The sequence below is a fragment of the Phlebotomus papatasi genome, chromosome 4 (genome assembly GCF_024763615.1).
Source record: "Phlebotomus papatasi isolate M1 chromosome 4, Ppap_2.1, whole genome shotgun sequence".
Lineage (NCBI taxonomy): Eukaryota > Metazoa > Arthropoda > Insecta > Diptera > Psychodidae > Phlebotomus > Phlebotomus papatasi.
The window spans coordinates 4,439,859-4,456,608 of record NC_077225.1 but is presented as its reverse complement, the minus strand read 5'-3'; the positions used below and the strand labels follow the sequence as shown (position 1 = coordinate 4,456,608).

The 16,750-nt window shown below is 39.9% G+C and overlaps 1 pseudogene; it reads left to right on the top strand.

Moving 5' to 3' along the window:
* The first annotated feature begins 1,743 nt into the window (after nucleotides 1-1,743).
* LOC129808637 (nucleolysin TIAR-like) lies at nucleotides 1,744-2,664 on the top strand (annotated as a pseudogene).
* The last annotated feature ends 14,086 nt before the right edge of the window (nucleotides 2,665-16,750 follow it).

Sequence of the window (16,750 nt, the reverse complement as noted above, 5' to 3'; positions counted from 1 at the left end):
TAAATAACTCAAAAATTCCTTTATACATCGGGCTGAAATTTTAGTATGTTGTTGGTTATACCTATCAAACAAAATAATACTTAAGTTGATCCATAATCCCTGACCCGAGCTATAAGGGGTCAAAGTTCGAATATGGACCGGCCTCTATCTCCGGTTCTAATTGACATTTCGACCTAAATTTTACCTTTTTGGTTTTGTCTCGATGAGCACTTTCAGATGGAAGTTCAAAAGTCACCACAGGTGGCACTGCGGTAGCGTCAAAATTCATCGAAATTCAAACTCATTTTTCTCAAAAATTCCTTTGTCCAATTTATAAAATTTTAGAGTGTTATAGTCCAGTATAGGACGTTTCCAAAATGGTGCGTAAGTGCGCTGTGGTTAAAACAGAACCGGAGATATAAGGGGTCAAAGTTCACGAAATTCAAAAAATCATATCTCCGGTTCTATGTAACCGATTTTGATAAATGAGGGCTTAAACGAAAGATCTCACCAAATGCTACAACTTTCTGGAACATTTAAAGTTCGTGGGACCAACGCCAGGGGTGTCACAGTCGAAAAACCAATTTCAATATCACATAACCTCAATTATCTCGACACGTGCTGAACCGATTTTGATAATTACTTCGACATAATTGTAGAGAACATTCGTGTCTACATTTCGTCCATACATCATTTTTCGATCAGATAATGTGATCTGTCCGATTTTACCGTTTAAGTGTGAAAAAATTGACTTTTCCCAAAATAAGGCTTTGAAACCACTCAGATACCAATTTGACTGCTTTTACTCGACCGAGACACTTAAAATAGGGTTTCAAATGGAAAGTCTTACATAGTACAACAATTCTTTCATATAGTTGAAATTCACCAAATGAACACTTGGGGCGATCTGGTCGAAAAAACGAGTTCAGAAACAAACAACCTGGCTTATCTTGGCTTCTGAGTAATCGATGAGATCATGTTCTATGGGAAAATTATAGAGAACATTCTGGTCTACATTTCACCCATATATTACTTTTGTGACAGTCCATCCAAATCTTTGATATTTTGGTTTAAATACAAAATTTGTATAATTTCAAGAATTTGATTCAAGATAACTGAATGGCGTCCCCCAACTTCAGCTCTAAATCGCATTTGCATACATTCCAAGTTAGCTCACGTTAATAATCTCACCCACATAAGCCGGTTAGGATTATCTGTCCCTTTTTCATGAGAAAATACTTTTTTTTCTTCAATCAATCATTTTCATCATTTTCAATCATTTTCATCAATCTTTAATCAATCAATTACTAAACTTGGCAATGTCAGATGTCATGTCATAGACGCCTAGTGATCTTTATCTGGGAATTTCTTGCAAAAATAGGTGTAAATAGGTGCTGAAAAGTGCTCAATTGGATGCCCAAGGTGTTGAACAAGTGCGTGGTATAGTTATTTGTGTGTCAGAGACAATTCCCAGTGCGCTGTGAGAGGATCTTTCTGGACACTTTCTGGGTGCGCTTCTCCAGTGAAGAGTGAGACAGTGTATGTGTGTGTTGGAGTCGGCGAAAGCACGGGCGAACTCTTTTTGCCATTTCCTCACGCAATTCTCGTGCTAAATTGGCGGTATCCTCCTTTATCCCGGAACTCTGTGTCATCACCCCACAAGTGGTGGTACTGCAGCTGGTGCATCTGCAGCCCAGAGTTGGAGAAGCTTTTTGGGTGAGTGAGTGAGCTTTGGAGGTTTTTTTTTGTTCGTGGAAAAGGAAGATGGACAAGTCACAGCCCAAGACCCTGTATGTGGCCAACTTGGACAATTCGGTGTCTGAGGAATTGCTATGGTCGCTCTTTGCACAGATTGGCATGGTGAAGAATTGCAAGATAAATTAGGGAACCTGGCAATAATCCCTATGCATTCATTGAATTTGCCGATCATCAGTCAGCGTCCACAGCACTGACCGCCATAAATAAGGGACTCTTTCTGGACAAGGAGATGAAAGTTAATTGGGCCACGAGTCCGAGAAATCAGCCAAAAGCTGACACTAGTTCCCACCATCACATTTTCGTTGGGGATTTGAGTCCGGAAATTGAGACAGAGACCCTGAGGGAGGTTTTTGCACCCTTTGGAGAAATTTCCAATTGTCGCATTGTGCGCGATCCGCAAACATTGAAATCCAAGGGATATGCCTTTGTGTCGTTCGTAAAGAAGGCTGAAGCTGAGAATGCCATTCAGTCGATGAATGGACAGCGGCTGGGCTCTAGGTCAATTCGTACCAACTGGAGCACCCGCAAACCGCCACCACCGCGTGAAACGAGCAAGGGTATCAAGGGTGGTAAGCCATCGTACGAAGAGATTTACAATCAGATTAGTCCAACAAATGCCACGGTGTACTGTGGAGGCTTTACAGCCAATGTGATCAGCGAGGAGTTGGTGCACAAGCACTTTGGCCAATTTGGCGCCATTCAGGATGTCAGGGTGTTCAAGGATAACGGCTATGCCTTCATCAAATTCACCACAAAGGAAGCCGCAATGCATGCCATCGAAGCCACTCACAACACCGACATCAACGGACAGCCCGTCAAGTGCTTCTGGGGCAAGGAGAATGGTGGAGATACCACCAGCAATGCCCAGCCATTAAACCAGAGTCAGCCGGTGCAGCCACAGGGAGCACAGTAACTATCCCTATTCCTATCAGCAAATGGGCTACTGGTACCAGCCGGGATATCCTGCGGAACAGATGCCAGTGCAGTACATGCAACAGGGCTACTATCCCTATGCCTACACGAGTCCACAGCAAGGAGCTGGAGCTGGAGCATATCGCATGGTCCAGCCGGCCAATACGATGTATATGGGAGTCCCCACGGTACAGAGTGTGACGGCCACCAATGGGGCCGCTGCCAATCAGCCTCAAATCATGTATACGGCGATGCCACAGTATCAGACACAATGAGACGAACTCAACACTGAGGATACAGCACAAACAATCAAGAGGATCAAGAGATAGAAATTTTCATTTTAGGGCTCTCACTCTGTCCACAAAAGCTATCAAAAAGCAAAAGATATTAAAAAAAAACTTGTACAACTTGTACAATTATTCCAACTCATACTTTTTTGAAAAAAAGAAAAAAAAAAGTATAAGTAGCTGTACCGGCCGTTAGCTCAATTTAAAAACTGAGCAACTGCATGGAATAGTTTAACGGCTCACACCTCAGATATTCCCGATTCCCCCGATAAGACCATCGTCACTTGATGCGAATCTGTATTCGCTCTCTTCCCATTTGGATATCGTAGTGTAAGAAGCTAAATTAGTGGAGTTCCATAAAAATTATTTGAGTGAAATTAAAAAGTGAATTAAAATAGAAGGGACAGTAAAAGAGTTGTAGTCAAATTGTTGAATTAATTATTGTGAGTGAAGAGAAGTTAAATAAAATTTTGGTGAAGGAGAGAATTGGTGATTTTGCTGCTGGATAACGGATATCTGTGAGACAAAGACCAACCTCGTGGTTGTCCCAGAGCCTTCCAAACCACGTTTTCTTGTCTGCTGAATCAAATTGGTCGTCTTGCTGATATTCTACGAGGAGGAACTAGTGCATAAAAATCTACGAATCAAAAAATTTGTTGCTCCTCTGCCATATAGGCAGAGGATAATCATATCTGTTTCATTTGCATTCTTAGGTGAGAGACCCATCCGACTTTTCGTTATCCAGTGGATCAGAACGATCATACTCATTCTATTCTTCTGTCATTTATTTGAAGGTGAGTGGTGCATTAGTGACATCATATCAAGCCTTCCCATACAGTGAAAGGATCAATTGATTACATTCGTCTATTGTCTACATCATTGTCTACCTTTTATTTGAAGGTTTGTGTGTACACCCACATATTTGGTCCTTCGAGACCCACCGAGGGATTTTCTCCACGCTTGAATTCCACTTTGGGGAAGAATCCTGAACTAGGAACCAGTTCCAGTTTTTCCAATCCAATTTCGGTCAGCACCAGCATTCACCATGGTCGTCAAGAAAAGAGGAGGCGTCATATCTGCAGTCACCCATGTGGAGAAGTACATCAGTGAGCTTTTCGAGTCTGAGCTCACGCTGATGGTCAACAGAACGATGTTACAGGGGCAGATGGACTTAGAGAAGTCCATGAAGGAGAAATATGCTAGACTGCAACAACAACTTGTAGCACTAAAATCCCTATTTTCCGCAAGAGAGCGCTGAAAGTAGGTAATTGTATGCCAGAAGGAGAGGTTGTAGTATTTGCGATGACCTCCCTTCGCTCTTTGAGAGTCGGGCCCGAGACATTGGAGTCAGTGTTCTCTTGGATCCCGATCGGAGCAGTGGTTTGTGGCTACAGCTATCAACCATAAGCCGCTCTTGCTCCTGAGATCTTAATAGAACAGTTCAGTCATTTCTCTCTTCTAGAGATTTGGCTTCATTTCAGAAATGGGATAAAGATCCCCAAGTGCTCAAAGTAGAAGTGCATTCAGTAGTGTTTGCAAAAGTAGTGCAAATTGTGAAATCAGTGAGCATGTAGCGCCCCAGAAAAAGGCTTGTTCCAGGAAGTTTCCCCTTGCGCAAGGAGTTTTCGTCTCCCTCACACAGTGGTGGCGTGATCGAGCTTGTGGGGAAATAAAAAGCCACGCGAGTGGATGTGTGCAGAAGGGGTAGCTGAGCGTGTGCGAAGAGCGCGCTAACTTGGGTCGAGAGAGAAGTTGCCACCAGGAGAGAATAGAAGACAGAGAATTTAGCCCCACACGGAGAGAAAGGAGATAAGTATTCCAAGGGGGAAACATGTTTGAACGTGTGTGTTTGGAGAGATCTCTCACGTGTGTTTTTGTGTATGCGTCTTAACACCCTTTTCTTTGTCTCTCTGGAGAATTTCCTTTTATGGTAATATTGCGAAATAGGCATTCTCTTTCAGCATTTGGGATAGTGCATTGTTGCAGAGCAGATTGATCGCAGAGTATTTATCAAAAAATTATTTCAAAGGTGGTTATTACTAATATTTCATTAAACTAAATTCTTTTAGAGTTTTCAAGGAAGCAATAGTGTGCCTAGGAGAGAAATCTACGGTACATCTATCTGAGTAATCTACGGTAATGTAAGTAGAACATTTTCTTTTTTTTCTGTTCCGCAACGTAAATTAGATGACAAAGAGGATAAACTATTCGCGGAAATTCTCCTTTATCTTAGACAGTGATGAAATTGATGGATTTTGCTCAATTTTGTGGGAATTACAGTAGACTCTCACTCAATCGGCTCTTTTTCAATCGGGCGTCAAATTTTGTTGACAATTTTCACGCTTAATTATGAAGCTAATTTGCTCAAATTCGCTGTAGTTCTTCCTATTTTATCGTGATTCTTTATAATTGAGCACTTTTTGTGGAATTTACAAAGGCTTTGACGCCCAAATCTATCGATAGACCGGATGACATTTTGCCCCATATTCCCGATTGAGAGAGAGTCTACTGTAACACTGATTTTGAGAGATTTTCGTAAAGATTCTCTTAAAGAAAAAGAGTATTCCGTCATTCTGGGGAAAAAAATGGGTGATATGACAGATCAATGACAAAAATAATTAAGCACTTGCCCACATAATAACATTTGGTAACAATTTAAATTGATGATAGTAATGATTACATATTTTATTAAAAATTACTAAATGATTCCTTGTGGATATCCTAAAAATTCTTGTCCTGTCCCTCACCGTTGTTAAAAAAATATTCAATCTAAAAATGGAATTTGTCGTTTTTCGTTGTCCCATGTAGTTCGAAATGGCACCTCCCACACGACGAACTTTCCGACAAACCTCCAATGACTCTAGAAGCTCTCCTCACCCCTCCACTGACGCAACTCCATCTTATTCAAAGCATTTGAGCATCCAGGAGATAGAAGCCTCTGTCCCAGCATTTGAGACTGGCAAGGAGGGTAGTCCTCTGGCCAGGGAATGGATTAATAAAGTGGATAATCTGATCACCCTATATCGTTTGGAGCCAGAGCGTGCTCTAACAACTGCAGTTATTCGTTTGAAGGGACCTGCAAAAGATTGGTTTGAGGGAATGCAGATGAGGATTTCTAGTCACGAGCAATTTAAAGCAGAGCTTCTGAAGTGTTATCCTGAGAAACTGACCACTACTGAAGTCCACAAAATTCTCCAGAACCGGAAGAGGAGGAGTGAAGAAACCATTGATGAATAATTCATGTCAGTAGTGAAGCATGCAAGAAGGATTGATCTTGATGATAATTCTATCAAAGAGTATTTAATCCATGGAATTCCTGATCCAATGATGCGAGGACTTTTGACCAAAGCTAAATCATGCTCAATTCCCGATTTTCTAGTATACATGAAGGAAGTCGAAAAGAATATTAAAGATTCTGATGCAAAACCCAAAGAGAATACCCCAGAAACTTCCTCCGCCAAACCCAAACGTCATTTCTTTGGACAAAATCGAAAATTTGGGGGTCGTAAACGCAAATATGGGGACAAAAAGGATGATGATGAGAAACCAGATAGCGATACTGCTTCCAAGAAGGAAAAGATGGCTAAGAAAGATGAAACCTCCTCAAAGACTTCAAAAACAGGAAAGCGCAGATGTTATGCTTGTGATTCTGAAGAGCATATCATCAGAGATTGTCCGAAAAAGAAGAAGAAGCAGGATTTTCCGATCGGGGTGCTGTCTAAGCCCAGCACCCAAACAAATAAAGGCTTTGTGAAGGAGGCTAAGGTAGGGCAGGAGACTTGTGCAGCTATGATTGATTTGGGAAGTGAAGCAACGTTAATCATTAAGTCTCTATCGGAGAAATTGAAGTGGTCAGGAGATGGCGAGTGTAAAAGTTTCTCAGGATTTGGAGGAGGGATTTGTGAGTCTCTTGGAAGTATGGAAATTGACATTACGATTGACAAATTCAAACGTCATTTCAAAGTCTATGTAGTTCCTGATGAAGTTTTGAGGTACCCCCTGCTGTGTGGAAATGATTTCTTCTCCACCCCTGATGTAAAATTGATAAAGACGTTTGATTCATTGATAATTCGTAAAGTTCCAAAGACAAATGCTCCTGAAGTAATGGTTGTAAGTCCTAATACAGAGAAAAGAGCTATTCAAATGTCAGATCTGAAGATAGGGGAGAATATTACTGAGAGTGACAAGCGTAGACTATTGGAATTGCTCAACAATTACAGAGATTGTTTTGCATTGAATTCCAAGGAGTTGGGTCATACGACTTTAAATCCTATGAGGCTCATCATGAAAACTCAGGAGGTAGTCAGATATCGTCCGTACAGTGTATCCAGTAGTCAAAAGGAGGTCCTTAAGAACATTATCACAGAGTTATTGGACGAAGGGATCATTGAGGAAAGCAACAGTGAATTTTCAAGTCCTGTGGTGCTTGTCTCTAAGCCCACTGGTGAAAGTAGACTTTGTGTAGATTATAGGCGTGTCAACAAGATTTGTCAGCAGGAAGTTTTTCCACTTCCAAAAATTGAAGAGGAGTTGGACAAGTTGGCTGGGAAGTCTTGTTTCACTTCTTTAGATCTTCGCTCTGGATATTACCAAATTGAAGTGGAACCGGAATCCAGGAAGTACACTTCTTTTGTGATTCCAGGAGGACAGTACCAATTCAAGAGAGTTCCGTACGGTCTAACAAGTTCTCCCTCCGTCTTTGTCATAGTGATGAACCAAGTTATGAGACCACTTCTTGATGATGGAATATCTTTTTAAGTTGACGACATCATGATCCCTACCGTGACCGTAGATGAGAATTTTAGAGTGTTGGAAAGGACACTGCAGGAACTTCAAAAGACTGGCTTGACCCTAAATGTTTCCAAATGTGATTTCTTTATGGAGAAAGTAAAGTATTTGGAATACAATGTCAGTCAGGATGGCATAACCCTAAGCGATCTGAAAACAGAAGTTATTGAAAAATTTCCGAGCCATACGACTTTGAAGTCTTTGAGAGAATTTCTGGGATTGTCAGGTTACTTTCGTCGCTTCGTTCCAGCTTATTCAAAAATCGCCAGACCTCTCTATAGCTTGCTAAAGAAGGATAAAACATTTCAATGGGGTCATGAAGAAGAGAAGTACTTTCAGCTGTTGAAAACCCTTTTAACCCAACAGCCTTTGTTGACCCTTTTTGACCCGAAGCTTACTCATGAGTTACACACCGATGGTTCGAGTTTTGGCTTAGGAGCTGTGTTGATTCAAGTGGACGAACAGGAGGTTGCACGTCCTGTTGCCTACTACAGTCGGGTGACAACCCCAGCAGAATCCAGATACTCCAGTTTTGAACTCGAAACTCTGGCCTTAGTAGAAGCATTGAAGAGATTTCGATACTATTTGCTAGGTCGTACCTTCAAAGTTTATACCGATTGCAACTCACTGAAGCAAGCACACTTGAAAAGAGATATGTCTCCCAAAATGGCTCGATGGTGGTATCAGATTCAAGAATTTGATTTTGAGCTTCATTTCCGGAATGGAACCCGTATGCGTCATGCTGATTTCCTCAGTAGGAATCCTCTGACTGCAAATCAAGAAGTTGACAAGGAAGTCCTCCTTGTTTTGAATAATTTTGATTGGGTGGCATCCTTACAAACTCAAGATGGAGACCTGGTTCAAATTAAGAAAGTTCTGGATGGGGTCTATGAAGACCATGAAGACAAGGAGAATATTCTCAAAACGTATGAGTTGAAAGGAGAAAGATTGTTCCGGAAAACAGCCGAGGGTTTGAAATTCTGTGTGCCACGTGGAATGCGTTTCAACATCATGCACCAAGGCCATGATAGGAGTGGACATCCGGCATTTCAACGCTCTCTAGAAAATATCTCTAAAGATTTTCATTGACCGAGGATGAGGTAAATGATTAAAAAGTACGTTGATGGATGTATATCGTGTTGTCAGACAAAGAGAGGAGTAGATGAGACTCGTGTAGATCTACATACCATTGACAAGTCACCAGTGCCATTTAAAGTGATTCACATGGACCATAGTGGCCCTTATCCACGAGCCAAAGGAAGCTGTGATCATGTATTGATCGTTGTGGATGCTTTCACGAAGTATACAATCCTAAGGCCTGTGAAGTCCGCCAATACAGCGGGGGTTATCAAAGTTATAGAAGAAATTAGCCAATTGTTTGGGTATCCCTCGGTAATAGTGTCCGATAGGGGCACAGCCTTCACGTCCAAGGCATTTGAGGAATATTGTCGTGACAGAGAGATCAAGCTTGCTTTGGTGGGAGCCAAGACACCAAGAGGAAATGAACAAGCGGAAAGGTGTTTCAGAGTTGTGGGAGATTCCTTGAAAGCCATGAGTGAGAATGAAGATGGGAAGGATTGGTACAAGAATCTTCCTACGGTACAATGGTACATGAATTCCTCTAAAAATCGAATCACTGGTCATTCTCCTCAAGAGTTGCTCTTTGGATTTCGACCTCGAAATGTCTTGGGAAATATTCTGGCCAATGCCATCATGGAGGACACTTGTAATGATTCCAACATCTCTGTGGCTGACCTTCGGGAGGCGACAGCTAAACGAGTGCATCAGTTGGAGTCAAAACAAGCCAAGAAGCACAATAATGACCTGAAACCTCACAAATACAAAGAAGGAGACCTTGTTCTTGTTCGTTGGGATGCTCCTGCTACCGGATCAAGTAGAAAGATGTCACATCGATTCAGGGGACCATATGTTGTGAAGAAGGATCTAGGAAGGGATCGATATGAAGTGACCGACGACGAACAAACCTTTCCACTCAGTTTACGCTGCTGATATGATGAAACCATGGGGTGATCGCAGTGCTTTGGAGATGGAAGAGTATGAGGTTGGGTCTGATCAGACAGACTCGGAATGAATGGACTGTAAGATATCTGAATTATTTTTTGTATTTCTTTGTTATTTTCTGAATACTAAAGAATGAAGTAAAATTTCCTATTCACATTGAAAGGTTCTGTCAAATTTAACGATTGTCATTGAGGTTTTATGACTTATCAGTTGATTCCCTCCTTTAGTCCGGTAGACGTACTGAATGGACGGGTGGTGGTTAATGACAGAAATTGAAGTTCAGTCCATTAAAGGTGTAGTCAATGATTCTCAATTGCTTTTGTATTAGCAAAAATGGTTGATAGTCAATTGACTGGATAATTGTAGTCCTGCCTGATGTTAGTGTATTAATGCTGCACCAGACATGATGCAATTATTGTGGAGCACAGTTAAGAAGTGAAGAATTGTGCCGAAGTGTGATACAACTAAGAAGTGAACAGTTGTATGAATAGCACTACAACTAAAAAGTGAACAGTTGTACATACGTGCTAACCCCAAGCCCAGGGTATATAATCAAGTCTGATCAACTTGATGGGTTTGTTTTATGAAATGCTACTTCTGATAGACATTTCATGATAAGCTACTCTTCGGTTGGCTAAGCGACAGAGGCAACGACTCGACATCATGAACCCGGACTTCCCAATAGTAGGGTAGTATGGCGGTCGTTCATGCAACTGAGCCAGTGCTAGGGACGTCACTCAGTCAGGTATGGCCGAATGTAGCACTAAAATCCCTATTTTCCGCAAGAGAGCGCTGAGAGTAGGTAATTGTATGCCAGAAGGAGAGGTTGTAGTATTAGCAATGACCTCCCTTCGCTCTTTGAGAGTCGGGCCCGAGACATTGGAATCAGTGTTCTCTTGGATCCCGATCGGAGCAGTGGTTTGTGGCTACAGCTATCAACCATAAGCCTCTTTGGTTCCTGAGATCTTAGTAGAACAGTTCAGTAATTTCTCTCTTCTAGAGATTTGGCTTCAGAAGTAAAAAAATAAAATATTTTGTAAAATCCGATAAATGGCAGCGGCTGCCACTTGGTCCTTCCGTAAGACTTTTAGTTAGGGTTCTACGAAGTGTTAAGAGAGCAATTTCGGTTGGCGCATGTGCGCATGATGACTTCTCAAAAAAGGGCAAAATTGAAGGATAAGGCAGGGCTGACATCTGCGTTCAATAAACCATCATCATGATCATCGTCATCGTCCTCACCAAGATCACGATCAGAAAAATAAGGACAATGTTTTTTTTTGTTAATGGATTTTGAATTCTTGAGAGAACAAACCATCATATCTGAATTCCATAAATATGAACTAAATAAATAAGCGTTACTTTGAAAGATTTTGTTTTTATTGTTGTGGTTCGTGTCACCTCTACCTGCGGTTGTTGACTCCATTTTCCTATAAATGTAAAAACTAAAATATCCGGAATTTTCTTTTATGAGCGTGAGATGACGACAATGAACTAGAATTTAATGATTAAACGAACTTACCTAGTGAAGTTCAATCATAATTGTACGAAGCTCCTCTTCCGAGATGATCACACTATGTAGTCCCTCTACTCTGTGCCGAGTTTCACACGTTTCGTCGGTATTTTTTAAATTTCGAATTGAAATTGAAAAAAGTCTGCACAAAAATGTCAGCTCTCCACATTTGTTGGTGGAGACCCCTAGTGGCAATACCCAGCAACGAAAGTTACCTGTTTGTACTATAGTACAAGAAGCTAGCACTGTTCCAAGGACGCTTGTTCGAAATTTTGTTCCGTGTGGGAAAAATAGTTCCATGTACTTTGTTCGCAGTTGGTGGTGAAAATTGAGTGGGGAGTTTTGAATTTAACAGTAATTTTGAATTTTAAATTACCCGTTTTTTGAATTTTGAATTAACCGCCTTTTGAAATTTGAATTAACGACGAGTTTTCCAACGATTTTTCCAATAAAAGCCAATAAATATATCAAAATTCAATTTTAATTTATTTGTAACTTAAAAATTCAAAGAACATAACATAAGAGATTTTAACAAAATTAACTTTGGACTTTAAGCTGCCTTTATCTCAGAATTAGGGCAGAATCACATTGACAATAAAATTTCTCACCGTATTTCGTTAATTTACGCATTTTCATTGCAATTTTTACACAAATTCTCAATTACCGTGTTTCCTAATCTCATACTCGGTGGCACTAGGTGAAAATAATATCAGAAAATTGAATAAAATTCAACGAAAATGGGATAAACAGTGAGCAAAAAAACTGTAAGACTTTTTTTGCTACAGTTTTTCGTTCAGATTTTTTGTTCACCGTTTATCGCATTTTCGTTGTATTCTTCAATTTTTAGACATTGTTTTCACCTAGTGCCACCGAGTATGAGATTAGGAAACACGGTAATTGAGAATTTATGTAAGAATTACAATGAAAATGCGTAAATTAACAAAATACGGTGACGGTGATGGTGAAGGTAAGCACTTGACTAACAATGCGGTTCTGCCCTTAAACAAATTTTAACTAATATTGAGAGAAACTTGACGGGAGCTCGATTATCTGCGGATATTCCTCGTAGGCTGCTGTTTCAAAGGTTGCAGAATCTACCGAACCGACAGTGTTCATGGAAACCATATCCAGAATTTGAATGGTCGATGAGTTTACTACAATCTCTGAACCAATGGTGGCCGTTGAATTCGTATTCTCAATTTGTGTGCTCGATGGAGGACTCATAATTTTTTTTCTCTTCTCAATTTCTGGCGTCTTTTAGCCTGCTGTTTCTCTACTTGGTTTCTCAGCTGAGATCTATTCAGCCCCATTACCTCTGAAAATATAATACAAATTTATTGTGAGTATAATAAAAAAGGGGTGGCAAAGCGTCCGAGGCTTTGCGAGCTGCTCGAGCTCCCGAGAAAGAGCTCTGCCTTATATACCTTTTCGCAAGCATTCTGATGTATAGAAAATTATTGTCGAATTAAATTTGACTATAAATCACCACAAAACCATCTTGAAGTTGAAAATTGTTCAAGAAGAGGGCTTCAAAAAATAATTAATCTTTTAATTAATTAATTGAACAAATCGGGTGAAAATTAAGCTTCAACACTGAATTATTCAAGATGGCGAATTTTCCGGTGATAGGTGTCTAAGGACGAAATGTTCAGCTGGACTACCTCCATAACATATCCAAAAATGAAGGAAAATCGTCAGGGCCAATTTTTTTAAAATTAGAAAAACCTCATTTTTGCCTATTTTTGGGGGATAGGGAGCGCATGAAGGCGGAGGGGGTAAAAACAAAAAGATCACTTTCGAGATAATGTCATTTGACGTGGGGTCACCGAAGACCGGAAGTTGATATCTCTTACCGTTGATTTTTTAAATGGGTCAAAAGACTGAAAAAGTGCGAAAAACTGTTTTTTTTAAATAGGACTATTACCGTTACTTTCCCGATCCATCACCGATTGTGACCGATGCAGTCGGGTTCAGAATTAAAAGATCTTTCAAAAATGTCCAAATTTGTCCAAATCCGTTGAAAATTAGGCCCTCCAGGCTGGTTGACCTTTGACCTTGAATAATTCAAGATGGCGATTTTTCCGGTGATAGGTGTCTAAGGACGAAATGTTCAGCTGGACTACCTCCATAACATATCCAAAAATGAAGGAAATCGTCAGGGCCAATTTGTTGCAAGGTCATAAAACGTGTTTTATGGAGGGGTTAGAAGGGGTGGGGTGTAATTTGGGTAAGTTAGTTAGATAGAATGTATTGATTTCCGGGGGGGGGGGGTCACCGAAGACGGGAAGTCAATATCTCTTACCGTTTAGCAGCTAGGATGTTGCAAAGTTGAAAAAAGATATGACTTTGCGAAATACTGGAACTGACGAGATAGAGCTATCCGAACTATCCGTGTATCATATTTTTGCATGTTTTTTGGGTGTAGGGGGAAGCGCGCTACCTTCGCACACTACAAGCTTCGGATAATTCAATTTTTTCTCTATGTTCCTTATGGATTTCGCCCATAGATTTTTTCAGAAAATTTGAGGCATTGGACTATCTATTGAAATATAATATTATAATGGGCCACATTCATTTATAACACATTGAAAAAAATGATTTGTGCGAAACATAAATCGTACGAAGGTAGCGCGCTTCCCCCTATAACCGGTTTATTGTAAGGATTAAATTCATTCTCAAATAGGAATACGATTCTGAATTAGAAAATTGGCTAAGTGCGCAAATAAAAAGACCTAAATGAGCAAATAAAAAGTGTATAGAATTTCCATTCTATAAGATCTCTTAAAAATAAGCGACAAAAGACGGTTGGATTTTGAACATGTATGGAGGGAGAGAGAAGGAGGAAAAAGTGGTGAAAAAGATCAGCTGGAAAGAAAGTAGGGGAATGAGCGGGAACCAGTCTGGGCATTACGTAAGACTTGATTTTTGCAAAGAGACGTGAGGAGAGAAAGTTATAAGTTTATTTTGTGAATTATAAATTAAATATTAGTTCAAACTACAGAAAAATTTACGTGACGTAGAGTTAAACGTGTTCAGTGAAATCTAAGAGGAGAATACTTGTAAATAAAATAATTGGTGAAGGTGAAAAGTGTGTTTCACTGCCTCAGTGGATTTGGTGAAGGGCATTTGGCGGTCATCGAGGAAACGTCTTCTGGAAAATCCAGCCGCCTACGTTCCGGATCACTGTTGAAGACATTTACTAAAGGAATATATATTTCCAGGTAAACTGGGCAGGAAGAAGAGGGTATTAGATATCACAGAATCCTATCACAGAGAAATTATTGTTTACCACAGGTACGTGAATATCACAAACGGTAGAAGGAAGCCCAAGAAACACACAGTCCCTGACAGATTTATAACACCACAATATATTTATAGGTAATTCTCCACAAAAAGTGATATTTGAGAAAAATAAATCAATTACAATTAATTGATCAATTCATTACCGATTGGGACATAACCGGGTTTTGAAATTTTAATGCCTAAGACTTCTATTCCAGTATTAATATTAGTAATCAAAATAACCGAACTTACCACCGCTGCGTTAGTGCCCGGATGTTCCATTTTTTGCTCCAGTTCCATTAGCTCTTCCATAGATTGTATGGGAAAGTATTTTTTCGTTCCCTCGATATACTTGTTGAGGAGATTGAGTTGGAAATTTACTCGTCCCTGTTTCTCGCTCATTTCTGTAAAAAATATTCAAAATAATTTAAATATGTATTTGACATGAAATATTTTCTTTAATATTACTTACTATCGAATAACTCCTTCATCCTTTTATTTTCAGCCAACACCTCTGAAAATAAATATAAAAAATAGATTTTGAGATTCAACATTTTATTATTTTTTTTTCTATTGTTTTTTAACTGCTCGAACTCCAAGAGAGAGCAGTTTTCACAATCGACTTTTTTTTTCAACTTTGCAACATCCTAGCTGCTAAACGGTAAGAGATATTTGTGATGTATGGGAAATCTATATGTTATGGTGGGGGGCTTATATAAATCAGATGAGTATTTGGAGAGCTCTCTCTGATACCAGTTGTCGAGGAATAAAGATATATTTGAGAACATATTAGTGACGTCGAGGATAAAAGTGGAAAAAGTGAAAAAAAAAGTGAATATTGATGGCGCAAAATCAAGTGCAAAATTCAGCTGGATCCTGCGTGGGATCAATAGAAAATTATATTCCTGAAGAATCAGGAGATTCTGAGGATTATATTGAAAGAATGGAGCAGTTTTTTCAATTAAACGGAATTGATGAGGACAAACGGAAATGTGCGGCATTTATTACGTTTGCGGGGCAATTGTGCCTAAAGATCTTGAAAGCAGCAATCCAACCTGATAAAGTGAGCAGTAAATCTTACAAAGATATTATTGGGATACTCAAGGAGAAATTCGCGCCAAAAAGGAGCGTCACGGCAGAAAGATTCAAATTTCATGAGAGACGACAACAAGAAGGAGAGAGCATCAGTGAATATGTGAGTGAGTTGCAAGTTAAAGCTCAAACTTGTAACTTCGGTATTTTCTCAAAGATGCTCTTATAGAGACAAGTTAGTTTGTGGCATTCAGTCTAAGGCGATTCAATTCCGATTATTGGCTGAAGATAAGAGTTTTGAGGATACCTTGAAGAGAGCAATGGCTATGGAGTTAGCTGAGAAAAATACACAATTGATGCAGCCATCAGGACAAATTGCAGCTATTCGTACTCGGCAGATAGAGAGAGGATCATCGAACAAGAAGACCAGAAATTTTGTTCGTAGAGAGAGAGATGAAACTCGTCATAACCGTGGAAAGAGAAGGAACAAGTCACCCATCAAATGCTTTCGTTGTGGACAATGGTCTTTTCACATCGCAGCTGATTGTACTGCACCAATGGGGAAGAGAGGCCGAAAAGAGAGTAACAGGATTACCCAGCTGGAATCAGAATCAGAGGAGAGCAATTCGTCGGCAGACAATTTGGAGTACAGAGTACACACTATGAGACTTGGATCTTTGGTAAAAAAAACCACATTTGTTGGTCGAGGAGACCAGTGGTACCGTAAGTAATGCCGTGAGTATGAACAAAATTATTGGGAAGATAGCAAGTGAACAACCAGAGTTCATTGAACTGAGGATATGTGGTAAAATGTTGACTATGGAAGTTGATTCAGGGGCGTGCGTATCAGTGATACATTTACGTGACTTTGAAAGACTTTTTCGGGAATTGAAATTGTGGAAAGAATCTTGCAGATTAAAGGTGGTAACTGGTCAATCGGTTGAAATAGTAGGTAAAATTTTGGTATCAGTTCTGGTGGTTTATGAAGATGGAGAGAGAAAAATGTTCGAAGATTTATCACTTCTAGTGGTGAATTGCGCAAAGAAATTTACGCCATTATGTGGGAGAAATTGGCTTGAGTTATTTTTTCCTCATTGGAGAATAAGTTTTCGATATTCAGGATGGAATCGAGTCGCTAAATTAAATAAAGAGTCAAGTAATTCCAGCACAACAATTATTG